Source organism: Mastomys coucha, unplaced genomic scaffold (genome assembly GCF_008632895.1).
Source record: "Mastomys coucha isolate ucsf_1 unplaced genomic scaffold, UCSF_Mcou_1 pScaffold22, whole genome shotgun sequence".
Lineage (NCBI taxonomy): Eukaryota > Metazoa > Chordata > Mammalia > Rodentia > Muridae > Mastomys > Mastomys coucha.
The window spans coordinates 232815939-232828378 of record NW_022196905.1 but is presented as its reverse complement, the minus strand read 5'-3'; the positions used below and the strand labels follow the sequence as shown (position 1 = coordinate 232828378).

The 12440-nt window shown below is 46.8% G+C and overlaps 1 protein-coding gene and 1 long non-coding RNA gene across 4 annotated transcripts in view; one reads left to right on the top strand and one right to left on the bottom strand.

Moving 5' to 3' along the window:
• Nlrc5 (NLR family CARD domain containing 5) overlaps window positions 1-4646 on the bottom strand; it is a 95068-nt gene extending 90422 nt beyond the window's left edge. For 2 of the 3 annotated variants that reach the window (XM_031340908.1, XM_031340909.1), the window contains exon 1: window positions 4062-4644. The gene's annotated coding sequence lies outside the window, so the exon portion shown is untranslated. Of the gene's footprint in view, window positions 1-4061 lie in introns of all 3 variants that reach the window. The other variant, XM_031340910.1, reaches the window with a different exon arrangement.
• LOC116069902 lies at window positions 4149-8716 on the top strand. Its single transcript, XR_004110203.1, has 3 exons — window positions 4149-4274; window positions 4356-4492; window positions 8377-8716. It is a non-coding gene; the product is annotated as an uncharacterized LOC116069902 (long non-coding RNA).
• Window positions 8717-12440: the final 3724 nt, after the last annotated feature.

The following is a 12440-nucleotide window of genomic DNA, read 5'->3' as shown; positions in this document are numbered from 1 at the left end:
CACACACACCTACACAAACACATACATACATACAAACACACACATGCACACCTACACACACACCTACATAGACATCTACACACATACAAACACACACACTCACACCTAAACACACACTTACACAGACACCTACACACATACAAACACACACATGCACACCTACACACATACCTACACACACACCTACTCAAACACCTACATACACACACCTACACAGACACACAGACACACACACACACAAATGGTATTTTGTTCATCTATAAAGAAAAAGAAAGATGGTATTTACAAGAAAATAGACACAGCTGGAGATGACCAGACAGACTCAGAAAGACAAACATTGAATGTTTTCTTTCATTTGTGGATCCTGGATTTTTGTATAGATGCACAAAATGATATATTATTTTATAGATGCATAAAATACATATATTATCTTTGCATCTAATATAATATGAATGCATATACATATAATGCATTCATATATGCATATAACATGTATATGTGTGTATATTATATATATAGTCAAAGTACAGGACATACTTGCATAAATAGGTCTCTCTATGCACAGAGAGTATACAACCATAAAGAGTACTGAAGACATGGAAAAGCACTCACTAGGTATGCCCAAGGCCCTGTGTTTGAGCCCCAGCACCAAAATAATAGAGAGAGAAAATAAAAGATTATTTATTGCATTAAATGAAAAAAAAAAAACCCTTGTCCACACTCCATGCAGTACACTATCATCATGAGAGAGGGAATACACATGTGTATGTGTATATATGGTCATGGAAACACATATGTACACCTATATATTTGTATGTATATACATGTGTATGATCTATTTAGCTGAGACAGACTGTGTAGGGGAAAACACTGGATACCAAGTCTACAAAGTCTGAGATACACACTGGAATAAGACACAGAAACCCAATCACACTGCTTGTCTTCACAGAGAGCATCTGAGTGACTGGATTTTTACTGTATGGATGTATTTGTTACTTCAGTTATTTATTCAAAAAATGCTGGAGACAGGGTCTCACTACAAAGGTCAGGCTGGTTCCAACTCCCATCGCCTCAACCACCTAAATACTGGGTGTGTGACACCTCTCCTGGGCTTTGGTTTTATTTTAACATCATACATATTACTTAGTTTAATAAGTGACTTTTTAAAAACATATCTGAGTTCATTAAAATATGGTAACAAACACATGGAAAAACCGAGTACTAGAGGGCCTCTGTGCATCAGCTCCTTGTAAATTACCCTCCAACAAAAGTCACGGGTGAGCCAGACAGAGGGCAGCCAGTGGGAGGAGTTAGGAGGAGCACCTACTGAATAGTCATCAATGAGTGAGCAATCTGGAGAAATGGGCATGTCTATGCTATGATTTGAGGCAGTGACAGAGAAAAGGAAAAATCTAAAGTCACGGGTGACCAGAATCACAGAGCCCACTAGCCACATCTCCGAGATCCATAACATGGAAGACTCAAGGGTCTCCTAAAGAAAAGAAAGGGGGTCATGCCAACTCTACCCACTTTTAGGTACCCAGAAACAGGAGCTACCATGCGAGTTATACAATCACACCCATTTATGGGTGACTGAGTCCTGTAAGTTGTCAGTGTCATCCGCTTCCAGCTTCTGTCTGATGTTACACAGGACTCCCGAGGCTGTATAAAGGCCTGAGATCCTGGTCTCTGAATCTTCTGCACCAGCAGCCAGCAGGACTTATATTCTGTTTTGCTTCTAAATCATGTTTCTTCTGCAGAATTAATTCCAGCTAAACAAGATTTAGGCTATCAACTACACTCACGGAAACATACTTGGTCAAGAGAGGCGATGCTTTGCGTCCTGAGAACACCTACAAGGAGGTTTTTGCTTGTCTTCTGTAGTAAGGATAGAACCCAGAAACTCCTGCAAGCTAGGCAGATCTCTTGCCCTCTAAGCCACGCCCTCCCCTAAAACTTCAAGGATTCGTACCTCCTTTGCCACAGTTCTCTGCTGGTGGTAGAGGAGAGATGTGGGGATGATGTATCAGATATGGTTTAAAAAAAAAAAAAAGTTCCATCAAGCACTGGCAGGAATGGCTGTTTTATTCTCTGCAGTCAGCATCCACTGAGGGTACTAGAAGAGGGGCCTTCCACTTTCCAATTGGGGTGACTGGAATTTTGGCTCTTAGCTTGTAGCTGCAGTCTCTGCCTCCCCAAGATGACCACCTTCCCAAGGTATCTGTTCGGACATGCTGATTTCCTCTACTAGCGGGCAGAAGTCTTACAGGCCCGCCCTACAACCTCATCTAAGTGTCTGCAGCCACCCTATGTCCAAATAAGGTTGTATTCAGAAGCAGTGGGGATGTCTTCTTTAGGAGACCCAACACATAGCACAACATATGGGAGAAAGGAATCTACAGAGTTTTGTTGGGTTCTTTCCAGGGGAGAGAGAGACAGAAGGGAGGGAGGGAGCACATGGACGCTGACCAGGTACTGCTGCTCTTGGGCTGGTCCAGGAGCAGGTCTAAGCAGACTTTCCATCCAAGCACTCACTAAGCCTTGGCATACTTAGCTTCTGAGACCAGGCCAATCTGTGCTTTCTGGGCAGACAGGACTAAGCAGAGTAAGGCATCCCCTAAGCTTCAGCATTTGTCCCATCAGGACCCCAGGCTCCTCTATTCCATCTCATTCGATTCAGGTCATCAATTTTGAACTATCCATTATGCCTATACTGTAAATGGGGAATCAAGCTTCCAAGATCTGAAATCCTAACTCATGGTCCTAGTGCACAGTGCTGAGAGCACCAGGAGGTCCCCGCTCTAGGACAGGTAGGTGCTGGCCCTGGAGACAGGGCAGGCAAGACATAATTTCTAGCGCTGGTCTGTGGGAAGTGCACCATAAGGGCCTTATGAACTTTGAGTCACCAGCTCTCATCCACTCTGTTCTCTGGTGGGAGCTCAGGGCTGGTGCCTTATTTTTGTGGTGCTGAGAACTCAGCCCAAAGTCTGCCCTATCTCTGAGCTATATCCCAGAGGGAAGCTGGTAGGTTTCCGGGTTTCCTTTCCTTGCAAGAAAGTGACTCAGAAACAGAAAGCTCCAGGTATGGCTCAGCTACACCCATCTTTGACCATTCTCTGGCCTTTTTTTCCCAATCATGAAGGTCAATTTTCAAAATACCTTTTCTATGTGAAGCGCCCCTTCCCAACCTCCCCCACCGCCTTTTCAGAAAAATCCCAACAGTGTATACCAATAGTACTGAAGACCCGGAACTCTCCAGGAACTTCCCATAACTTCTAGCTCAGCTTTTCTGAATGAAAAAAATGGTTTAAACCCCACATGGCATTGTGGTAGGCCAGGGACAAAAGGCTGCCCAGGCTTACCCTTGTGACTGGTGAGTTTCAATGATCGTTAGAAATACATGTGACGGACAACATTAAAGAAGCATCGTTTTTTTTTTTAAACACAATATTTTGTGTTTTGTTTTCTAACGACCCCTGTCTTTTGAACACTCCTTAATATCTAGTATTTGTTCCAACACAAAGATGATGGCCAGAAGCCACCGACCTGAGTTTGGCAACTGTTAGAGAACGAAACTGTCTTCTACAGAACAAGCTGCTACGGTTCAGCCAAACTCTGTTCTTTCTACTACTACTGTCTAATGAAAAGTGGTTTGTTTGTCTGTTTGTTTTGTTTTGTTGTTTTGGCTGAAAATTCGGAATTGTGTGTAACAAACAGGGTGACTTCTGGATTATTATTAAAGCAAAGGAATTGAAAAAAAAAAAAAACCAGCAAGAACGTATGGTTCCAGGGAATGACTAGTGTGGCAGGCACCAGGAGAGGGGGCGCACAGACTTATAGCGTGTTTTTTTCCCCAAACTGAGTCACTCCCCCCAACTTGCCTCTTTCTGTGGTCTCCAAACTACAGAGTGTCCGACTGCATTTTGCTAAGCCACCAGTGATCCCCCGGCCTCTCAGTCTATTTGTCTATCCACCTGGCCTCTGACACCCCCTCCTCTCTCTAGGCGCAGATCCCAAACCTGTAATCTCCCTCCGCGCCCCCATCTGGGCAGGGAACTCACCACCAGTTCAGCTCCTGCTCCACCGAGCTCTGTGCGAAACTGAAAGTGGCCACCAAGCGAGCGCTGTTCGCTAGTTCACAGAATCTATGCCTCTGCCGAGAAATCACGTGGATTCAAAGTGCCAGCCCCAGGGCGCGAGGGTAGGGTGCCCGGAACCCGCTGCGGCTTGGAGATCGCAGCTGGATGTGCCTTTCTGACTACTACCAAGACAGGGTAAGGTGGGCATCTGTGAGGCAGTGGGTGGGGCCAGAGCGCCTGCGGGAGGAGCACAACCCTTCTTTCTACACTTCCCAGAGACGATGTAGGATGGAGGCAGGAGGAGTAGCTGAGCAAAACTTGGTGGAGTTGGGTCCAGAGTTCTGATTCCTGATCTCCAGTGCGCGACAGCCGCTCATCACCTGAGACCTGACCCGGACAAGCATGGTCTCCAGGTGTGTCTCTGCGGGTCCTCGGGTGCAAGGGTTGCCTAGGCTACAGAAGAAAGCTGGGCACAGAGATAAGGGAGGATGGAAAGAGGTGGGCGGTAAGGACTACAAGACCAGGCTCAGCCCTGGAAACTTCCTGTCTCTGTTCCAAGTTCTACAGCCTGCCCTGCCCCTTGTTTTTGTCCGGAGGCCAGGCTCCTCCCGAGGATGGTTTCTGTGACACCCCACAGTGAAGCAACTTTCCCAGAATGCTCTGGGGTAGGAATGCGGAGACAAGGACAATGCATGAGCACTGAAGAGCAGGATCAGGAGCACTCCCATGACCTCCAAACCTCAGGCTCAAGTTGCTCTCTTAAGTGTGGCTACATCACCTTAGGCCAGTGGTTCTCAACTTTCCTCATGCTGGGACCCTTTGATACTACTGTTCTGCAGCCTCATGTTGTACTGACCCTCAACCATAAAATTATCCTCGTTGCTACTTCATAACTGCAATCTTGCTACTGTTATGAATCATAATGGAATCATTGGACTCCGCAGAGGTTGTGTCCCACAGATTGACACTGCCCTAGACGAAAGTCTTGACTCTCTGAGTTTCAGTTCTAGCATCTGTCCTGAGGACCACAAAAGTAGCACCTTCCCATTCCTTCATAAGAACGGAAGACCAGAAGTTAGAGCAGATGTGGTGTGTGCCAAAAACTCTTAAGAAGCCCTTCTTCTATGTTTGTCCTCTTCTTTGGGTCTTGAATTCCTGTGACCCTCTAACCTCCTCCCTCCCAGGACCGAGCGGGAAAAAGTTCTTGACAGGCAAGAGTAGGGGGGCATTATTATTTTGCACTCATTACTTGTGTGTGACTCTTAGCTTTCCCATCCCTATCTGGTTCTCCTCTAACAAATAAATGCCTTAACTTTAGCCAGCCTCTGCTTCCTGTTGTCAGATAGTGGAGTCCCAGCCTGTAGTGCATGGTGGGCTGTCAGCTGTTTGTATGAGAAGAGTTACAGCCCAACGGTAGGGCTCAGCTCATATTTCCCCAACCATTACATGTTTCTGGATCTACACTCTTCCATGATGACAGAGGGATGTCAGTGGACACAGACAGGTAGCCACCACCCAGAGAGATAAGTATGGAACATATTTAGATGTACTTAAACCCACGCAGCCCCATGAAGGGGCCAGACAGAGGTTAACATCTCATTAGGCCCAAGAAAAAATGTGATCCAGAGATGTCAAGGTCACATGGCAATGAGAAACACTGGATCTTAAACCCAGTTCTGTGTCCACTGCTGTGGAAACAGGCCTGCCAATAAGGGTTCTGGGAAGAACCATTTCCCCAGAGTTATCGTGTGTTCAGTTTGTGTTATAAGGTATCCTATGAGTTCAGACTCTGCCATCTTCATGAGATTAGGACCCTCTCCTGGGTTTCTGGCCACTCCTCCCAGTCATTTGTATGCAATTCTGCCTTAATTGCATGAGGTCTCTAGAAAGGGCAAGAGTATATAGACTAGGAAGATTAGAGAAGGCTCCGCCTATCCAACTATGGGGAAGCCATCATCCATGCTGGGTGGAGACTTTCCAGTGCAGCTGCTTTGGGGTCACTGTGCTCTGTAAGTAAGAAAGTGCAATAAATCCACTGGTTCCCCAGGGAGAATTGTAGGGAAGGAGAGATGCTGTTTACATCTCCCCAGGGAAAGGCATTTCATAGCAGCTCAACCAATGGCCTGAAAACCATGACTACCAGGCTCCCTTGACTAAAGTATACAGGGATCTTCGCTGGTGGCTTGCATGGTAATCCACTTTGGAGAGCTGGGTCCCTGTGTGTGAGAACTGGCCCAAGGTGCCAGAAGATTAAAGAGAGGTAAACAGACCCAGGCCTGGACAGAGTGCAGTTTACTAGAGACTTATTATAAGTGTTACAGCTCCGAAGGGAAAGGCTTCCCCAGTGGAAGTGTTACAGCTCTGATCTGAGGGGAACATTTCCCCAGTGCAACTGTTGCAGCTTTTAAGGGAAAGATATCCTGGCAGTTAGGAGCCGAGGAATAGCAAAGACACACTGTAACAAACCTTATGCAAGAGGCTATCTGCTATTGCTCAAGAAAGAAGCAACAGAGAACTGAGCAGGAGACCTGTGTGTGTGTGTGTGTATGTGTGTGTGTGTGTGTGTCCATGGTGGAGATTTTTTTTTTTTAAGATTTATTTATTTATTTTATGTGTATGAGTACACTGTAGCTGTACAGATGGTTGTGAGCCATCATGTGGCTGCTGGGAATTGGACTCAGGACCTCTGCTCTGGCCCGCTCAGCTCACTCTGGCCCCGCTCACTCTGGCGTAATACACTGTAGCTGTCTTTAGACACAACAGAAGAGAGTGTCAGATCTCATCACAGATGGTTGTGAGCCACCATGTGGTTGCTGGGATCTGAACTCAGGACCTTCGGAAGAGCAGTCAGTGCTCTTATCTGCTGAGCCATCTCTCCGGCCCCATGGTGGAGATTTTCAAGGCATGGATTGGTAAGATTTCAAGTCAAGTCCAGGGATTGGTCGGATTTCAAGCTCAGGGATTGGTGGGTTTTGATAGGTTTTCAAACCTAGAAGTGGGCTAGAACCTTTTACCCTACACTTACAGATAAAAGTATTAGGTGACTGAAAGACAAGTGGATCCCCACACCCAAAGAGGTAGAAAGAGTCCCTCGTTTGGAAAAAAAAAGTTCCCTTTACCAAAGGCCTAGTCCCAATTCACCCTAGGGACCAGCAGCGGAGATGAGAAGATGTACTGCTCAGAGCCCTGGCTGGGGGAAGTACTGTTCGCTGTCTGGAAAGAGCAGAGCCACAACCTCCAGGCAATGGATTTTAATCAAGTTTGCCAGCATCTGACCTGGGCCAAGGTTGTCCTGGTCCTTTGAGGTCAGCCCAATGCAGAGCTTCTGGAATGGGGGAGGGGATGAGGAGATGAGGGGTGACAGAGAGGGGAAGGTTTGAGAGAGGGTCTATCTGTTCTGTTCTAACAAGCCTCTGCTCTCTGGGCTGCCATCGATCCTGCTACATGCTCTCTGGGCACCTTTTGGTGACCTGTAAGTGTCCCCCAGAACAGATCCTGCTCTGCAGTGACAGACAAGGATACTGGGGGTGGCAGTGGTGTGGGGTGCTACATCTGTTTTCTATTATGGTTAAGGATGCATTCCAAGGTCCCAGCAAGGGTATAGGGGGTTGCAAGAGTGACACTCTAAAGGACTTCTCAGAATGTCCTTAGTGATGTAAGAGTTTTGGGCATGGTATAGGGGCTGCCTGGGTGGCAAGCTCTCCTGTGTTTGCTCTGTAGCATTAAGGGAAGGCCTTGGGCTTTAGGGTCTCCTTGAGAGAAATGTCCACTGTAGCTTCTAACCAGTGTCACTGCCCTAGAGGCCATTGCAGAGCCTGGAATTCCTGTTAGACATTTGGGGCTGGAAAATGCTTTTGTTTTTTTTTTTTTAAGATTTGTTTATTTTTTTAAGAATTATTTATTATATGCAAGTACATTGTAGCTGTCTCCAGATGCTCCAGAAGAGGACATCAGATCTCACAGATGGTTGTGAGTCACCATGTGATTGCTGGGATTTGAACTCAGGACCTTCATAAGAGCAATCAGCGCTCTTAACCGCTGAGCCATCTCTCCAGCCCAAGATTTATTTTTATTTTATGTCTGAGTGCTTTGCCTGTTTGTATATATGCTGTGTGCATGCCTGGTGCCCTTGGGGGACAGAAGATGGCATCAGAGCTCCTGGAACTGGAGTTAACTACAGTTATGAAGCACCGTGCCGGTGCTTAGAGCCAAACCTGGGTCCTCTGCAAGAGTAACAAGTGTTGTTAATGCTGAGCTGTCTCTCCAGCCCCTAATAAGCATTTTTTTTTTTTTGCAGGGAGCCTTTCAAGAACCTTCCCCATGCTCCTGGCTATTTCCAGTATTGGATTCATGCTCTGAGATCCAAGGGCAGAAGAGAACAGAGATAAAGGATCTCAGACTGTGAAAAGGGAGCAGAGAGGTTTAGAGCTCACTGCCCAGTCTAACCTTAATTGGTGAGATCCAGGCCAATTAGAGTTCTGGTCTCAGAGGTGGTAGGCAGTGGACAAGTGAGTTTATCCTCTGGTCACTACAAGCAGGCACAAAGACACACACACACACACCTACACACACATGAACACAAAGATTCACAAATGCATGCACACAAGCATCATTTGTTTGTTTGTTTGTTTTTTCAAGTCAGAGTTTCTCTGTGTAGCCCTGGCCATCCTGGAACTCATTCCATAAACCAGGCTGCCCTTGAACTCAAAGATCTGCCTGTCTCTGCCTTCCAAGTGCTGGGATTAAAGGCATACACCACCACCTGGCTGTACATGCGTTTTAAAAAGGCAACTTCACTTGTCTCACAGTACACATAACAGCCTGTTCTAGAGGCTGGAAAGTCTTAGGAGTATGCCATCAGAGGAGATATCACACCGCTTCAGTTCCCAGTAAAAACAGGCAAGGGGGCGCAGGTGGAGAGAGGGGGAAGACAAGGGGTGACCCTGCTTTATTACAGTCTGCTTTGGGAGGCACTAATCCTCTCCTGATTGATTCTCATGACTCTGAGAATCAGCTGAAAAGCTAAAAGAATAAAAATAAAAAATGCAGAAACCCCACTTGCTTCTCAAAAGCTCCGTTTCTCAATACTGCTACAGTGTGTTCTGAGCGGCATGAGGACAGCGATGGGCCAGTGTAGGGGTTCATGCCTGGAGAAAACTGTCCAGGACTGAGATGGAGGCACCCTTTGTGCTGGAACCTAGGGGTGGGGAGGGTGAGGAAGCTAGAAATCTGCTGAGGGGACCTTCCTTTCGGCATTAGAGTTGAACTGGCTTGCCTATTCGGAGGTTCTATATTTCTCTTCTGTGGGAAACCAAACCTGTACAAGGCCCTTCTGCTCCCTACCCACCTCAGACTCTCCCATCCACTTCACTTCCTGCCTCCTTCACCCTGAAGTGTGAGAACCACATGAGACAGCGAATGAGTCAGATGCTCTCGGTTTGGACTCAGGCGGGCAGCTGGTCAGGGGAAAGGATGGGAGCTTTGAGGGTGGGGAACAAAGGGTTGTCAACACTCATACTTGGATGAGGGAGAGACCAAGACTGGAGATGCCTGACCATGGTGTGGCTGTGGGGTAGGTGTGCCCAGGAATCTAGAGATGGCATCTATTCTTCTGCAGAGAGATCAGCACAATGAAAAGGATGAGGTTAGTGAATGAAAAGATGACTGTGTCGCCAAGTCAGGGAGTGAATGAATGTTTCGGGACTCCACACATGCCACCACTAGCTCTAGTACCTTTTCTCATGGCTACTTAGTTAATTCCTGCTCAGCCTTTCAAATGTGTCTTAAGTAGCCCCTCTATCACTGGCTACCAAAAGATGCAGGGGTGCATTGGAATGTGGGCTCCATGCTGATTGTTTGATCTTGGTTGATATAAAAGCCTGCTGTCCATCAAAGTAACTCAGAGTCAAGGATTGAGCACTTCACCAAACCCTGAGATTGCCAGGAGTAGGATCACTCTCCCGAGCTCCTGGCCTGCATGTTCCAGTTCACACTGCCCTGTGCCCACAACCTTTGCCTCACCAGAGATCATAGTAGCTGCTACTCAGGTTAGACGTCCTTTCCCCTTATAAGGTAATGCCCAGCAGCAGCACTTGGAATTCCTCCTCATGCAAATGAGGCATCCCCAGCACCTTGGACCTACACTCACCCTGATAGCCCTTACTTATCCCACAAAGGTTTAAATAGATTTTGTTCTCCACCCAATAAACTGAACCAGTTCCCTGATGCTGTTCTCAGGTGGGCGTTCGTTACCCAGGCACTCCCTGCCACCCAAGATCCTGCCTGCACCCACCTGCTTGGCTAAGCTTCCCTTTCTGCAGTCAGGTTGCTCAACCAGCTTGGCTTGGTCAGGGAGAGGGAAGAAGCAGACACAGGTTGGCGGCAACTGGTGCCCAACCTGGTTGTTTCAGAACCTCTGGTATGGGGTGGAAATGTAAGGGTTCTTTGGAAAGTCAGTAGTGTCTATGATGTTCTGCTGGGGCAGACACATAAAGGAGTGTTTTCCTGAAGCGGACCCAGGTAGAAGGATGTTTTGCTAAGGCAGACTTGTGAAGGAAAATTTCACTGAGGCAGACACAGGTGAAAGGATGTTCTGTTAAAGCAAACATGAGAAAATACTCAAGCACATGATAGGATGAAGGATTCTACGCTAATGACAGGCATACATTGGTCTGCCTTTCATTGCATAGTTGAGCTCTATTTGTCATATGACTCCACAGAGAGAAATGCACCAAAAAACCTCTGATGGTGTGCTGTGGTTTCTTGCTGCTTCCACAGACTGGAGCTGGTTGGCAGAATGATGTCAGCTGAGACAAACTCATGCGGGGTTTTGCTAAGTCAGGCTCACTTGCTCAGGCAAGACACACGATGAGGCAAGACCTATGGAAGACACGTGATGTTTGGAGGGAGTATAAATAGGACTCAACAGACTATGAGATGGGCTTGCTAATAGAGCTAGCTCTACACACTTCTTGGTCTTGGGTCTTCGATGATCTTTGCTTTGTTGAGAGAGGCAAGGCAGAGAACTTCTCCTGGTGTTCCTGAAGGTCCTGGTCCCTCCTGCTGACTTATGCCAATTCAGCTGAGGCTTGGCTGTCTCTGCTAGGTCTTTCCATTACTGATGATTTGTGTTAGCTATCTCGATCTACCCAACTGGACTGCTGATTTATTCTTGAATCTAACTGCCGCTGCTGATCAGTAAACTGAACTGTTGATTACCTGATAATGCAGATGGAATTTGCTCCAAAGAACTATTTCTAAACAGGTCCAGTTCCCCAGTATCCTAATAACCTTTCTTTTCCATTCTCTCTGGTGGGTGGTGAGCTAGAAGTGGGGTTAAAGCATGTAAGAACCATCATTAAAAGTAGGTTTTGAAAAAAATTAAAGTTACACTGGTACAAGTGGGGATATGTGAATACCACCTCATGCCTTCTGGCATTAGCTCAAAGGCCCTGAACCTCCTCACACTGAGGACTGATGGTCTATCCTTACCTCCTCACACTGAGGACTGATGGTCTATCCTTTCCTCCTCACACTGAGGGCTGATGGTCTATCTTTACCTCCTCACACTGAGGGCTGATGGTCTATCTTTACCTCCCTTGTTTTTAGTCTGTGAGGTTGTGTTGGGTTCACGCACGTTGACAGGGCAACTGACATCTTCTGGCCAGGGCGACTCCTTGGCCTTGGTAGAAGGCCCTTAAACCTCTACTTGGACCCTAACAGCCTGCTTGGGTGTTGGCAAAAACTGGTAACAGTGACCAGTAAACACCTCTAGAGTGGTGACTGCCACTCTTGCAACTTCAGGAAGGCTACGATTGGGGTCTTTGGGGGAATCCCCCAGGAACTGCACAGTTCCTGTAAAAGTTCCTCTCTGACCTCTGTGTTTCAAAACTTTTTTATCTTGGGAAATACTTCATTACATCAAAAGAAACCTGAGATTAGGGAAATACTTTCCCCTTTCATATTCAGTGGAGTAAAACTCACCAAAAAAGCAAGCGTCCTCATTTTGGGAGAAGTTCTTGAAAGAGCACCATGTACAGCCACAGAAGATCTTTACATCCCTGACTCGCAGATGAACATCAACTACCTTACCCAGATGCAGAGATACCCAAGAAGGGAAAAACTCTCTCCACATTTCCTGAATATCATAGTTGCAATCTACCCATGTGTAAGACCTCTTAAAATGGGACCCATTGAAGTTGCTGCATTTGCATTTCCCCAGTCAGGTGAGTCTGAGGATCAAGGTCCTGTTCCAGATCTTACAGCCCATAAAACAGAAAATTAAAGTCATATATCCTCCCACCCCCTTATGGCCTCTCTGAGCAAGTGCCCCATAAACCCTCAACCCCACCAGCCCCTCTT